The 15864-nt window shown below is 37.0% G+C and overlaps 1 long non-coding RNA gene across 1 annotated transcript; it reads left to right on the top strand.

The window, feature by feature from the left end:
* The first annotated feature begins 5685 nt into the window (after window positions 1-5685).
* On the top strand, window positions 5686-11516 carry LOC105487808 (uncharacterized). Its single transcript, XR_011621408.1, has 3 exons — window positions 5686-5823; window positions 7299-7451; window positions 11418-11516. It is a non-coding gene; the product is annotated as an uncharacterized lncRNA (long non-coding RNA).
* Window positions 11517-15864: the final 4348 nt, after the last annotated feature.

Raw genomic sequence — 15864 nt, 5'->3', positions numbered from 1 at the left:
GCTTGATCATGGTGAATTAACTTTTGATTGTGCTTCTGGATTTAGCTAGCTAGAATTTGGTTGGAGATTTTTGCATCTATATTAACCGGGGATATTTGCCTATAGTTTTCTTTTTTTCATTGTGTCTTTGCTAGGTTTTGGTATCAGGGTGATTCTGGCTTTATACAATGAGTTAGGGAAAAATCACTCCTCCATGATATTTTGGAATTGTTTTTGTAGAATTATTACTGGTTCTTCTCTGTATGTCTGGGAGGATTAGGCTGTAATTCATCTGATCCAGGGCTTTTTTGTTGTTAGGATTTTATTACTGATTCAATTTCAGAACTCGATATTGGTCTGTCCAGGATTTTAATTTCTTTCTGATTCAATCTTGGGAGATTGTGTGTTTTCACTAACTTACTCATTTCCTCTAGATTTTCTAGTTTGTGTGCATAGAGGTGTTCACAATAGTCTCTGAGAATCTTTTATATTTCTGTGGGATTGGTTGTAATGTCATTTTTTTCGTTCTCATTGTGCTTATTAGGGTTTTCTGTTTTTTGTTAATCAAAGTAGCGGTCTATGGATCTTGCTTGTCCTTTCAACAAATCAACCTTTGATTTTATTGATAATTTCTATGGATTTTTTGGTTTCAATTTTGTTCACTTCTCCTCTGATTTCAATTATTTCTTTTCTTCTGCTACATTTGGGGTTGTCTTGTTCTGGTTTTAAACATTTATCTAGGTGTGATGTTAGATCCTTAATTTGAGATCTAACTTGCTGAGTCAGCTTTTGAGTGCTGTAAACTTTTCCCTTAACTCTGTTTTTGCTGCTTCTGGGAAGTATTGATATGTTGCATCTTTGCTTTCATTTATTTTAAATAACTTTTGTTTTTGTTTTTGTTTTGCCTTAATTTCATTGCTAATCCGAAAGTCATTTAGCAGCAAATTGTTTAACTTCCATATAATTTTGTGGTTTTGAGAGATCTTCTTGATATTATTGCTATTTTTATTCCACTGTGTTCTGCGAGTGTGCTTGGTGTGATTTCTTTTTTTTTTTTTTTTTTTAATTTCTTGAGACTTGCCTTATGGCCAAGCATTTGGTTGATTTTGGAGTATGTTCTGTGTACAGATGAGAAGAATGTATATTCTTTGGATGACGGGTGGAGTATTCTGTAGATGCCCATTAGATCCAATTGGTTGAGTGTCAAATTCAAGTTCAGAAATTATTTGTTAGTTTTCTGCCTTGGTGATCCATCTAACATTGTCAGTGGGTTGTTAAAATCTCCCACTATTATTATGTGGCTAAGTCTTTTCATAAGTCTAGAAGAACTTCTTTTATGTATCTGGGTACTCCAATGTTGAGTGCATATTTATTTGGGATAGTTAAGTCTTCTTGTTGCATTGTACCCTTTATCATTACATAATGCCATGTTTTTCCTTTTTTAATATTGCTGATTAAAAATCTGTTTTATCTGACATAAGAATAGTGACTCTTGACCTTTTTTGTTTTCCATTTGCATAATAGATCTTCCACCCTTTGAGCCTATGGGTGTCATTATGTGTGAAATGCATCTCTTGAAGACAGCAGACAGATGAGTCCTGCTTTTATATCCAACTTGCCATTCTGTGCCTTTTGAGTGAGGTGTTTAGACCATTTACATTCACGGTTAATATTGGTAGTGAGGTTTTGGATCTATTGTGAAGTTGTTAGCAGTCAGCTTCGTAGTTTCTATCATGTGGTTGCTTGGTGGGGTCTGTTGGCTGTGTATTTAAGTGCATTTTTGTGGTGCCAGGTATCATTCTTTTATTTCCATGTTTAGAACTCCCTGAAAGATTTCTTATAACACCTGGCTAGTAGTAAAAAAAAAAAAAAAAAAAAAAAAAAAAAAAAAATCCTCAACACTTGTTTCTCTGGAAAAATAAATATTTCTCCTTCACTTATAAAGCTTAGTTTGACAGAATATAAAATTCTTGATTTGAATTTATTTTCTTTGGAAATGCTAAATAGGCCCTCAATGTCTCCTGGCTAGTAAGGTTTCTGTGGAGAAGTCTGCTGTTAGCCTGATAGGGTTCCTGTTGTATGTGATCTGACCTTTTCCTCTTGCTTTTAAAGTTTTATTTTCTTTAGCATTGACCCTGGACAGTATGGTGACTATGCATTGGTGACGTTTCCTCTGTATAGCATCTTACGGGTGTTCTCTGGATTTTATATAACTGGATGTCTACCTATTAGCAAGATTAGGAAAAATTTCTTTAACTCTTCTCTCAAACATGTTTTCCGGTTCTCCTACTTTTTCACCTTCTCTCTCAGGAATGACAACAATTTGTAGGTCTGGACACTTTACAAAATCCCATATTTCTCAAAAAGTCTTTTTTCATTTAAAAAATTATTTAAATTTTGTCTGAGTTAGTTTGAAAGACCAGTAGTCAAGCTCTCAAATTCTTTTGTCCAGTTTATTAACAAAGTTTTACTTGCATTTTGAAATTCCTTAAGTAAGTTTTTCCGTTTCAGAATATCTGATTGATTTGCTTTTTAAGATATTTATTTCTTCCTTCATTTTCCTGGATTGCTTTTGAAGTTTGTTTGTGTTAATTTTCAACCTTGAATTTCATTGAGTTCCTTGCAATCCATGTATCGAATTCCTTATCTTTCATTTCTGAGTTTATATTTTGGTTAGGGACCATTGCCAGAAAGCTGGTGTGATTCTTTGGTGGTAGCACTACGTTCAGATTTTTCATGGTACAGAATTTTTGTTCTGGTTGCTTCTCATCTGGAAATGCTGGCACTTCTAACTTTTGTAATTATTTTTATGCAGGTAGCATTTTTTTTCTTTTTCTTTCTTGCCCTATGGTATCATTATTTTCTCCTTCCCTTTCCCTTTCCCATCTCTGTAGGGTGTGTGTGTGTATAGAATGTTGGATAGGATCTTTTGGCTTTGCTTGTATAGCCATAAGCACGCACGTCAGCTGGTTTTATATTGAGTTGTGCATTTTAACCTACAAGCCAGTAGATGGCGCTTATAAGTAAACGCTGTTTGCTGCCAGCATGGCTGGGTGGGTATATACTTGGTCCTTGTTTACTGGAAGAAGCTCTCTGTTGCCTCAGGCAATGGGCTGATGCATGGAGTGCACAGGTTCTGAGTTCACTGTTCTGACCTCGGGAACTGGGGAAAGATGGATAGGGTTGGATTGGGCAGGTCCTCCTACAGATTCCCTGATGACAGGCACCAGCACCAGCACTGAGGAAGAAGAGGAACAATCCAGTGGGTGATTGCTAAGCACCCAGAGGTGTGCCTAGGTGTGGAGCTGAGAAACCTCCTCAGCCCCAAGTTCTCTATATGGGGAAGTACAGGGAATGGGGAGAGCAGCCTAAACTACTAATCCAGGTGAGTAGGTGCTCCAGTTACCTGAGATCTGCCTGGGCATGCAGTGTAGAGGGCCCTTCTGCCCCACAATCTCTGCACATGGGGCTGAGGTGATTTAGGCTGCTGATCCAGGCATACAGTTGCTTCAAATGCCTGGAGATCGGCCTGGGTGGAGAGTGGAGAGGACCCTACTTAACACAATCTTCACTGGAAGGGTCAGGTAGGCTCAGGCTACAGATTCACGTGAGCAAGTGCTCTGACTGCCTGAAGACCTGCTTGAAACATGAAAATGGAGCAGAAAAGGCCTCGCTAAACCATGATCTCTGCACAAGAAGGATGAGACAGCTCAGGCTGCTGGTTCAGGTGTGTGGGTACTTCAAATGCCTGGAATTATCCCTGGGCATTGAGCAGAGAGGGCCTGGTTGCACCACAGTCTCCATGCAGAACTTGAACCATTTTACTGGAAGACGTATGGTACATTCAGGACCTCCGAATTTCAAATACTTTTACGTAGGTTTCTCATGTGCCCTAAGCTGTGAAAACTCAAAAGAATTAATAAGCCATGTAAGATTTTCACAACATGACCTCACACTCTCAATAGAGGAAACCACAGCTTCTACAAGAGATACCACAAATAAATTTTCTTCTTATAATGTGGCACTTAGTTCAGTTACACCCAAGTTATCATTAAAAGCAAAAAGTAGAAGAGTAATTCTTGTTGACTGACACCTTACCAGAACCTCAATCAGCCAAGTCCATTTGTCCAGAGTTTAAGACCTAGGAGCGTATAGTACATTCCCCTAGATGTTTGTATCAATTCTAGTACTGTGCTTATCAGATGGAGTTGGGAATATTTACCTACCTATGCAACCTGACTCCTATCTCTCAGAATGACATTTGAGCCTTCTTGAAAAGTTTACAAATTTGCACTAGTAATAACGGCAATGGTTCCTTTCCCCTATTTAGAGAAGCTGATCCTCCCTTAGAGAAAAAAGTTTATTAAATCCCCCCGTGGGACCCCAGCCATGCTCTTATCCCCATGTAATAGTATCTCTATTTTCAACTACTACAATGATCTTCCTTTGAAACAAACCTGATAGTGCTTAAAGTGCTTTATGATCTGTCTAGTTTCTCCCCTCAAAGGTTTGAATAATCTATAATGGCTTCATATGGCTTTTCCAGTGTTCATGAAATGGTTTCCTAACTGCTGTTGCTACAGGCCTCCCATCTGCTGTTAAACTATGATGCTTCTCAATGCTTTCTTGAATATGAGTTCCTTCTAGGGAGGTCACTCAAGTTCACTGCTAAGAAGTTTTACTGTTATTAATACAAGTGAAGAGCATTTGGTATACATGTAGCTCATTTTTCCTTTCATCTAATTCTGATTTGGTGGTAAAGACATCAAGGTAGCTCTCAGGTAGATCCCTGTATTTCTTTTTTCTTCATTTTTTCTTTTTTTTTTTTTCTTTTTCTTTTTTGAGACAGTTTCGCTCTGTCACCCAGGCTGGAGTGCAATGGCACAATCTCAGCTCACTGCAACCTCTGCCTCCTGGGTTCAGGTCCTTCTCTTGCCTCAGCCTCCCAAGTAGCTGGGACTACAAGCATGCACCACCACGCCTGATTAATTTTTTGTATTTTTAGTAGAGATGGGGTTTCACCATATTGACCAGGCTGGTCTTGAGCTCCTGACCTCAGGTGATCCACCCGCCTCAGCCTCCAAAAGTGCTGGGATTACAGGCGTGAGCCACTGTGCCCGGCCTTTATTTCTTGATTTCTTGAAAATATGCTGTTTTCTCTTTCTAAAGGTAAATTTCCTGAGACATAATCATTTATGACATTTCAATCACACTATATTTAACTCTTGAATTTTTTTCATATTATCTGCAAACTTTATTTCTAAGATGAATGAAGGTGAAAACATTCCATTGTTGAATTTATGGTTTTAACTTTGTGATAGTCTCCTTCAATATTCCTTAAGCCCAGGTTCAAATAAGAGCCGTTTCCAGTGCAATATGCCTCTCTCCTCACTGCTTGATTATCTGTTGATTAATTAAATCAACCATCCTTTTATGGATCAATTCAGTCTTAGTCTGAACCTTGGAAATCTTATGCCGCAGTTACAGTCTATTCAGTTACCAAATCAGAGTCAATTTGAAACTATATTGTCGAAAGTGGCTCTCAACAGTATAAACATGCCACGTGAGTCCAAGAGATTAGCTCTTGGTATGTCTCATCTTCAGTCTTTTTGGAATTGGATGCTCTTTCAAGTGTGGCAAGAGGAAGGAATTTCAAATAGCTAAACTATTAGCCTCTATTGTTGTTCAACGCTGACAATACAAAGGCTAAAACCTCACCCACTCATTTTACAGCCTACATGGATATTAACTGCCTTTGCAGATGGAAGCCTCAGCCAGTTGATGTCAAGAAACACTACAAGGAAAAAAAAATTCACCCCTTGAGTCCTGGAAAGCCTGTATCAGGTGAGCCTTAACTGAAACGAAAAGACTCCCTTTCCCCTCATACAATCTAATCCCTATCTCACTTATTCCTGCATAGGTCAAGGCTGCACCTCCATCAGTCAAAGTCAGCTACAAAAGTCTGTGTGAGATGTGTTTACCGAGCCCTGCGCTACTTTTAAAATAGCTGCTAAACACCATAGACATCCACTGCAGTAAGCTGCTATGATTCAAAAAGTCAAGAACTGGAGCCACACTTGAAGCATCAATTCATCCACATGATACTTTGTTTCACTCAACATCAACCCATTGCTGGCTCTTTCAATGTTCCCAGACAACGTACCAATATATTCAAATTTTAAGGACCCAGGACATAATATGTTTTTCCTGCCTCCAGTGTTACGTATAAATTGAAGACAGTAAACACATAAATTGCCAGGTGAACATTAAAATGACAGCTTTATTATTGAAAGAGCTACATTGGAGGAAAGAATCTAGTTGTGTGCTCATTGTAGCACTTTTAAATTCTGTCCTTGGTTAATTAAATTTACCTACCCCAAATGATAGACTGCCTTGTTGAGGACAGAGATCGCCTCAGTAAATGCACTGTAATAAGGTACAGAAAATATGTGCCTTAGAGAGCCTCATTCTAAAAAATGAGGAAGTCCAACACACACACTCTAATCCTAACCGACAGTCTGGTAACAGAGCATGTCAAAAGCATCGAGGTGTTTCCATACTCTCCTCTCTTTAGGCTTAGCCATGGGACTATTTTTGTGAGCAAAACTGAGACAATTCATATCACCATGAAGTTTAAAGTCTAGTGGGGAGAAATGCATACTAATTTTTTAAATTAAGGTAATAACAAAGCATAAGTAGGTAAGAGAAGTTGTTTTTGAGAAAATAATATTTAAGATATTTTAAGGATGGATAGGAAGAGATGTTCTTATTGTAGAGATTAGAGCAGAAGAATCAGTAGTGTCAGCATAGGTGAAAACAATAAATTAGGCAGTAAAGTGAATTTCTGAAGTTAATTTGGTGATTATCAAACAACCTTCTTAGGGCTGGTTCAGTAAGGACATCATTGCTAATAAGAATTCATGCATCCATTGTAGTACACAGACAAAAGAGTGATGTAACCATTTGAACCAAGGGGAATGACAGTTAATAAAGTTAATGTAAATGATCTATGTATCTCACATCCAGAAATAATACATTATGTTTCTTCATGTTTAGAAATCTGGCCACTGTAACTTGGTTCTTTAAATTGAATGATAAGTGCAAAGTTTCTCCCAAGGTTTGCTAGATAGACAGATGTGGCATTGGGGAAATAACACTCATTCCAAAAAAAAAAAAAAAAAAAGGCGTCTTCTACAAATTCTGGCCTACATATATTGCAACGATAAGAGTATTCAAACATTCTGAGCTGCTGTTTTCTTATTATAAAGTGACTATATTAATGCCCACTTTAATTCACTTATTCATTTGGTCCTTACCAGTTGTCTTTGGTCTCCAGAAGATTTTAGCTGAGCGAATGATAAGAAAGATAATTGGTGTACAACCATAAGCACAGTACTTACTCAAGTTGGATCAAGAGACTCCTGGCCTTGACTGTTACCATTTAGGATCTGATCATATTTCATGTTCTCAAGGTGACTTTTCAATCATTTTCCCATAAAGGCAATTGAATCATTAATAATTTTGCTTACAAGATACTGGGCAACAGAGAAGACAGGGAAGATATTTATAGAAAATAGAACAAAATGCCAAATTGAACTAAAGTCATATGAGTATGGAGCTATATACAATGGTGAAGATAGAATGATATCAAAAGTATATTAAACTCATTTTTTGTGACCCTAAATGATCATTACTTAATATTTGGGTTTACATGGAAATTTTTAAAATACTCAAATATGGTAGAACAACGAAGAAAAGCCTTTGGAGCTAGACTTCAAAGATTCAAATCTCAGTTCTATGACCTTGGAAAAGTTATATAAATTTCTATGCCCCAGTTTTTACATCTATTAAATGTGAATAATAGTAATAACTATCCCACAGGATTTTGTGAAATTTAACAACTTAACATCATAAAACACTCCAAACTTTATCAAGCACATTGTAAGCACCACATGTTTATTGCTGTTATTGTAAGGAGGTCTGGACTTACATTTAAAATCAGGTAGTAATCATAACACTTTGCAAATAGAAATGACCTCAGATATAATTGAAGACATAGTCTGCATTTAGCATCTAAAGATATTGAAAGACTGACAGGGTGCATGTATTTTTCAGAGATCTAAGAGCTAGCTAATGGTCAAATTGGATTGGGACACATGTCTCCTCCTCTTCAGCTCAGTGCTTCTCTGTTTCACTCTTCCTCTTCATTATTAAATAGCAGAATGTGTTCCTCATCAGTGTGTTGAATATATAACTTGAACAGTGCTTTGGGGGACAAATGTGAGAATAGAATGACCTAAAATGTTTCATCTGTTGAGACCACACTGGCACCTTTTCTTCAAGCAGCATTGACATACACATGCTCAAATAAATTAATGTTCTCATCTCCACTGACTCACTAGGCAGAAAAAAGTTTGCCTGTCAATTTAAAAAGAGACAGGAGGAGAATGGTCCAGTCAAACTGACATGTAAAATTAACCATCACAGGTGGTCTGGGGAGAAATGCATTTTTAAAAGTGTCAAATTAATAATTGGTTTAGAAAAACAAAGCAAACATTTCTAAACACTGGCAAAGATTCTTCCCAGTGGTAACAATTCACCTTAATGTTATTGTTTCCTTATCTTACACTCAAATTTGTTTCCTTAGTACTTTATTTGTGAAGATTTTTGCAATTTAAGAAAGAGATTCCTTTGTCATGTCTACTAAATTTGTATTTTGCTTTCCAGTATATAGTGTGGTGAGATATCAAAAATTATTCAGCTCCTAGAACATTATTATATATTTATTTAATGAAAATTGACTAAACTCAAAATAACTCATGGGGCTTTTGAAAAATATATAAATCCTAGGAGGCCTCCCCCCATCTCAGATTTAGCATACTAAAATCTTCAATTTCCTGAGGTTTGGCCAAATTCAGTGAAACAAATTAAGCAACAAATAAAGCCCACAAACATGCAATAATTTCCTGGTTAGGTAATTTTGAAGAGAACAACTACTACTGGGAATTTAAAGATTTGTGAAAAGTCTCTGAGTTTAAGAAATTCCTGATAATGTTGGTATATGTGGTAGGCTGAATAAGGTCCTTACGAATGTCAGTGTTTGAATTCCCAGAACCTGTGAATTTGTTACCTGACTTAGTAAGAGACTTTGCATGTGTGATTAAATTAAGGATCTTGAGATGGAATGTTACCCTGGATTAGCTGGTTAGGCCCAAATGTAATACTCACAAGGGTTCTCTAAAACGGAGACAAGAAGATGGAAAAGATGACGTGATGATGGACGTAGAGATTTGAGTAATGCTACCAGGAACCAAGGAATGGTAGTGGCTTCTAGAAGCTGAAAAAGACAATCAATTCTCCCTGGAGCCTCCAGATGCTTAAAACTATGCTGACACCTTGAATTTTACCCTTTGAGACTCATTTTTGACTTCTGGCTACCAGAATGGTAAGATCACAACTTTGTATTGTGTTTAAGCCACTAAGTTATGGTGATTTGTTATAACAGCAATAGTAAACTAAAACAGTGTAGCAATATCAATGAATTAACATATGAGGAGTGCTAACTTCTAGTGCCAGACACTGTACTAAACTGTTTGGAGAAAGATCGTATTTCATCTTGAAAATCGTATGAGGCCGATACTAATGTTTTCTCTGTTTTGACATAGCACAAACTGTAGTTTACAGACATTAAGTAACTCATACAGAATTAAGTAACACGAAGACACATTGCTAGTACAATGTGACCTAGAATTCAACCCATGAAGTCTAGTTTCGATCCTCTTTACAACCTCCTGCCTCTGCTCATTCCCAGACTATCCATGTTTATCTCTGAGATTCCCAGCCAAAGGCTTTGGGTAGAGTCTGGCCACAGAACATAATTGCTTCAGATGATGTTATAAACTGCAACAATTAATTGAGCAGATATTTAATAAGCATCCAATCTATGACAAGCAGGGTAGATAGTGAACCATGCAGTTGAATAAGATAAACATGGCTGCAACCCTTGGGAAGCTCATAATCACAGCAAAAATAGGACCCTCTAAATGCAGTACCGGTACTGGGTCACCACAAATGCAGAGTGTGTAACTCAGTTATTTCAGATTTTTATAATATTGACATATGAAACAGAGGAGGAGAAATGTTTTAGAAAGATGAACAGCAAACATGGAAATGCAATTTTTTTTTGTAGTATTGCCATCAAAATTCTGCATTCTAGCATTCTTTACTGGTGGCAAAACCACTTTTAACTTTCATTTTCTTTACTCCCTGGAAAGCAAAATGAATTAAGGAGCATCTCCATTTGTTTTTAAACATGATGGGAAGTTTCAAGTGAGGCATCTGAGAGCACAGAAAAAAATTTAAATGAAGCAGTAGTGAGTTCAGGGGACAGATTCACAACCAGAAAGAAAAACAAAAGAATGCTTTTAAAAAACAAAGGCCTTGTTTTTCCCTCTCTCTAATTTCCTCATCTTCATGCTTTTATGAGCCAAATATTTTACGACCTTGCGTTAAATGGAAACAAAAGGCTTCATTGTGTATTATTAAATATAAAATTATAAGAATAAGTACATAAAAATAGACTACATTTGGATTTCCTCCAATGCTATTTTTTTGAGTGAATCTGAGCTCATTATATTCAACTGGATCTATTGATTCTATTTCTACAAATTCTAAGTGATTTCTTGCAGTTTATCTATTGTTCCTCTTTTAATTAACAGTGGATGTGCAGTACAGCAGTAGGCAGTATTTACTGCATGATATTAATTCTGCAGCTGCACAAAGTGCTTTATCCTAAACAAACACACGTGCAAGCTGCGTGCCCTAAAAGGTAAAGCTCTATAGGATGCCCTGCAGTGTGATTTCTAACTGGGCTTCCAGAAATGTGGCTTCCGCCTCTTCTGAGTTAAATAGTCACTCTGACTGTCTAGACTTCAATCACTGCATCTGTAATATAAGGACCTCTAGTTCCTTTCAACACCTATACAGCCAGATTTCTGTGAACACTCTCTGGCTGACATTATATTGTCTATTGCACTCCGGAAGAAGTTAGCTTCTGGCTTTTTTATATGCATAAGAAAATCATCTTTACACGTGTAATGGTCACTAAAATTCTGGCTGCAGAATAGTCTTCCAAGTGCTCCTGGGAGTAAAGGAATGACAGTTTTCTTACAAACCTAGTTCTGCCCCTTTTCTGATTTCCCACTTGTTTTGCTGGACAGCAGGTGCTGGACCACCAGCTGACAGAATGCCTTTATCTAATCCCCAGGGGAACTTCATACATTCTCCTTTCCTGGTTCCATTTTTGAGCTTCAAGTTTTAGAACCGTATTCAGCACTCAAAACCATCAGTGCCATGATGGCTACAGGGAGGAGGCTGTGGTCTTCCCAAGTGTGTCTCCAAAATCTTATATCCCACTGCAAACTGTTCTCCCTTGGCAGGGAGAAGACAATATGGCGTATTCTACAGGTTGCTCTAGGACTGGATGGAAATGAAGAGAATCAGCAAAAGACTGATTTACATTGAGTTGAAGAGCAAGAAAAAAATGCAGCCTCCATGTAGGTAACAACACAATCTTTAAAGTCAAGATATTCAATAGTTGTGAACTCTCTCTGGATATCAATTTTCCTTTAGGTCTGTAACCAGATGAGAGAAAACATAATAATAACAATGATCATTTTAAATTGTAGTATATTTTCACATCCCCTTCAAATGCCTTACACTTAATAACCAGTGCTTCTGCCTTTCAAACCCAATCCAGTAGTCTTGACATTTTACGGTTGAGGGCAAGGAAACTCCTTGGAGATGCCTCTTAGAGAACAGTGACATCTTTCTTCCATCCCAACACAGGTTATCTTTTCAGATATGAGAAACATGAAGAATGGTTATTACCATTTACAAGTAAATTTGCATAAGAAAATAGAGATAATACTTTTCTTCTTCTATTGTTATAGAGACCAAACAAGATAAGGAACATAAATTCTTAGCCTAGTACGTGGCAAACACCCCTGGAATGGCGGCAGTTATTTGTCTCTTGTAAAAGTGAATGACTATGGTTATAGTTGCTCCCAAGCAAAGATCTGTTTGACTGTATTAGTCAGACAGAGTTCCTTCTCTAGAGGAACAGAACTAATAGGATATATGTATATATGAAAGGGAGTTTATTAAGAAGAATTGACTCACACAATCACAAAGTGAAGTCCCACAATAGGCCATCTGCAAGCTGAGGAGCAAGAAAGCCAGTAATGGCTAAGGTCAAGTCCTAAAACCTCGAAAGCAGGGAAGCCGACAGGACAGCCTTCAGTCTGTGGCTGAAGGCCTGAGAGCCCCTGGCAAACCACTGGTGTAAGTCCAAGAGCCCAGAAGCCAATGAACTTGGATTCTTGAACTTTGAGGGCAGAAAGCATCCAGCATAGGATAAAGATGAAATCTCTACGACTCAGCATGTCTGCTCATTCCACCTTCTGCCTGCTTTTTCTAGCTGCACTGGCAGCCAATTAGATGGTGGATCTGCCTTTGCCAGTCCACTGACTCAAATGTTGATCTCCCCTGGCAACCCCCTCACAGACACAGCCAGAAATAATATTTTGCATCCTTCAATTCAGTCAAGTTGACAATATTAACCATTACACTGTTTTTCCATATCATTTATTTATTATGCTTTTTTCTAGCTTTCTTCAAGTACGTTTGACAAATACAAATGGCATATATTTGTGATGTACAATGTGATGTTCTGATACATGTTTACATTGTGAAATGATTACCACAACCAAGCTAATTAGTAGATTATCACCTCACATAGCTGTCATTTGTGTGTGTATGTGTGTGTGTGTGTGTGTGTGTGATGAGAACATTTAAGATTACTCTCTTGGCAAATTTCAAGTAAATGGCACGATATTCGTAACTGTATTCACCATGCTATATGTTAGATCTCCAGGACTTACTCATCCTGCCTAACTTTTGTACCCTTTGATTAGTTTGATTAGTATCTCCCTATTTCCTGCCCCTCCGACCCTGGAAATTACCATCTACTCTCTGTTCTATGAGCTTGACGTTTTTAGATTCCACATATAAGTGAGGTTATGCAGTATTTGTCTTTCTGTCCTTGGCATACGCCACTTAGCATAATGTCTTTTAGGTTCATCCATGTTGTTACAAAAGACAGGATTTCTTTCTTTTTAAAGGCTGAATAATATTCCTCGAGTTTCTGTCAAGCTATTTCCCCTAGTCTGGAACAGAACAGTAAAAGGAACCACAAATGGACACTTCACCAGAGAACAATGCCATGTCGCCAACCTTCTTTCTAGGAAACAGATGGAGTCACTCTGAAGTCAGAATTCCAGAAAAACCATTACGAGTAACTGCATTAAAGGATGGCTTCTCTTTTAAAGGTAGAATAAAGAGATGCCTTCTTTATTGCACTTTTGGGTTAGAAATGAGAAGCATTTTTCTATTTCTTGTCAAGCGTAAAAGATGAGTTTACATCCTAAAATTTAAACATTACTTCATATAGTTTCCCTTGCATAGCCTATGATGAAGGAAATGTAAAAAACAGCACATTTTTTCCTTAAAATTATTCTATTGTCTAAATTTGATAAGTGATATAAACAAATAAAAGGTTTACTGAAAGAAAGCTATTTTTATATTGGAAACCATTGGAATGCTTTTCTAATATTGGAAACCTACATTTATTCATAAAACTGATTTTATAAAACAAACAAAATAATTTTATCTGTCAATATCATGAATGTACTACATTCATATCTTTTATAAAGGATACATTTTGAGACTGAGCATTATATTTGAAGTGACATTTTTTAATTTTCAGAAGCAGATTAATGATGTGGGCAAACGAGATTAGCTTTAGGGTCTCTCATTTAACGTGTCCTGTGAGTATTAGATGTTATTGAGAGTTGTAGAGTATTGCAGGTAAGGAGAAAAAGCTGCGTTTAGTCATAAGTATTTCTAGATTAACATTTCTTGGAAATTGTCACAAAAAAAGGACTTGAATATCAAATAGGTGGTGATCAAATAGAATTTATTTTCTCATTCCAAATATTCATTTTGTACTGTGGCTCACAAAATAATAGCCTCCCAAAGATATCCATGTCCTAATACTCGGAATTTATGAATCTGCTAGGGTACATGGCAGAAAGGAATTAAAGTTGCAGATGGAGCTATGGTTGTCAATCAACTGACCTTAACATAGGGAAATTATCCTGAATTATTTGTGGCAGGGGGCACAATGTAATCAGAATTTCCTTAATTGTGAATAAGGGAGGCAGAGGAATCATTGCAAGAGTGATGTTTTCAGACTCAACCAGGCCTTACTGGTTTTGAGACAGAAGGGCACCATAAACCATGGAGTTGGTTGCCTCTAGAAGGTGAATAAAGCAAGAATATGAATTTCCCCATAGAGTCTCCAGAGAGGAGCCAATGCCTTGATTTTACCCAGTGATATCCATTTTGGACTTCTGATCTACAGGACTGTAATATAATAAATTTGTGTTACATAAGCATTTAGTTTATTGTTGCCTAGTACAGTAGTGGTAGGAAACTAATACACACACTTAATATTGAGTTTGTAATTTGGTTATTTGTTTTCTTAAAGAAGACCCCCAAATAGTATAGGTTTACCCATAGTACCTGGCTCCGTCCCCATCAATACTACACATGAATGTTAGTTTTATTAGTATGCACATATTTTTTTCCACAACATACATTTATCTGTCTCAGGGACACAAATATATTTTATGAAGTCATTGGTCTTTCTTCTGGGAACACTGGACCTCTTTTAATGTTAAGAGGAACCCTTTCTTCCCAAACCCAACCATTTGTAGAAGACAAGATTATTCACTATTTTACAACACTGTGTCCTTTTGTAATTTTTAATTAAATTTGGACTGCTGTTTTCCTTACATCAGCCACTAAATAAAGCCTTTCGATTCAGTAATTGGGATTCTGTTTGTACTATCTCCATGAAAATGTTAAAGAGGAATATTGTCTTCCCTTTCAATAACAGCCAGTTATATATTCTAATCTATAGATACGTATTTATTCTTAATTGATTCCACTGTTGGGAACAAAATGGTATCAATATGCATTTCTTTAGAATATTTGTGATATCAGACAAAATGAAAAGGGAAGGAATGGGGGAAGATTATATTGTTTTAGAGTTTAGCATATATCAATCCCTCTGCTAAATACATTACAAACCTTCAACAATGCTGTTGGATACTCTTAGATAATCTCATACTCCTTTTAAAAATGAAGATATTTAGGCTTAAAATAATAGTTTATTTTCCTCCAGGCCAAACAACTGATGGGCAGCCAGATTGTCATATGATTTCCAGTTTTTATGACTTGAAAACCTATAAACTTAGAAATCCATATTATTCATTCTTACCTGTGACTACATCTGACTCTGGAATTTCAAGCTAGTGTGCACATCTATATGATGTGTTAGCTTATCTAAACCGCTATAGTGTCTCCTCTGGCCCACAAAGTAGGCTTTTCCTGACTCCTCTACTGCCCCCTCATTCTCCTTCCCACTTATGCTATCCTTGATTCGCTTCCTCTACTGAGTTCAGGAACATCTCCTCTAGAATCTTGCTGGAGGTTATTCCCTGATTTGGCTAGGTGCCCTCTTATGTGCCCTCAGGATCCCCTGTCACCTTTCTCATAGTGACCATGCCAAATGATAGTTGCGTGAAGACGTCTGCTTCTTTGTCTTCCTCACTAGACTCCTGAGTAAAAACAGTTGAGTCCAATAAATCTTTATAACCTTAGAAACGGCTAGGACCTAGCCTATGCTCAATCAATATCTGATGAATTAATAAACATATTCCCTGGCTTTAATGTTTCTATAAAATACCTTTCTAGAAATAG

The sequence above is a fragment of the Macaca nemestrina genome, chromosome 3 (assembly GCF_043159975.1).
Source record: "Macaca nemestrina isolate mMacNem1 chromosome 3, mMacNem.hap1, whole genome shotgun sequence".
In the NCBI taxonomy this organism is placed as follows: Eukaryota; Metazoa; Chordata; class Mammalia; order Primates; family Cercopithecidae; genus Macaca; species Macaca nemestrina.
This window is presented reverse-complemented; position numbering and strand designations above follow the sequence as displayed.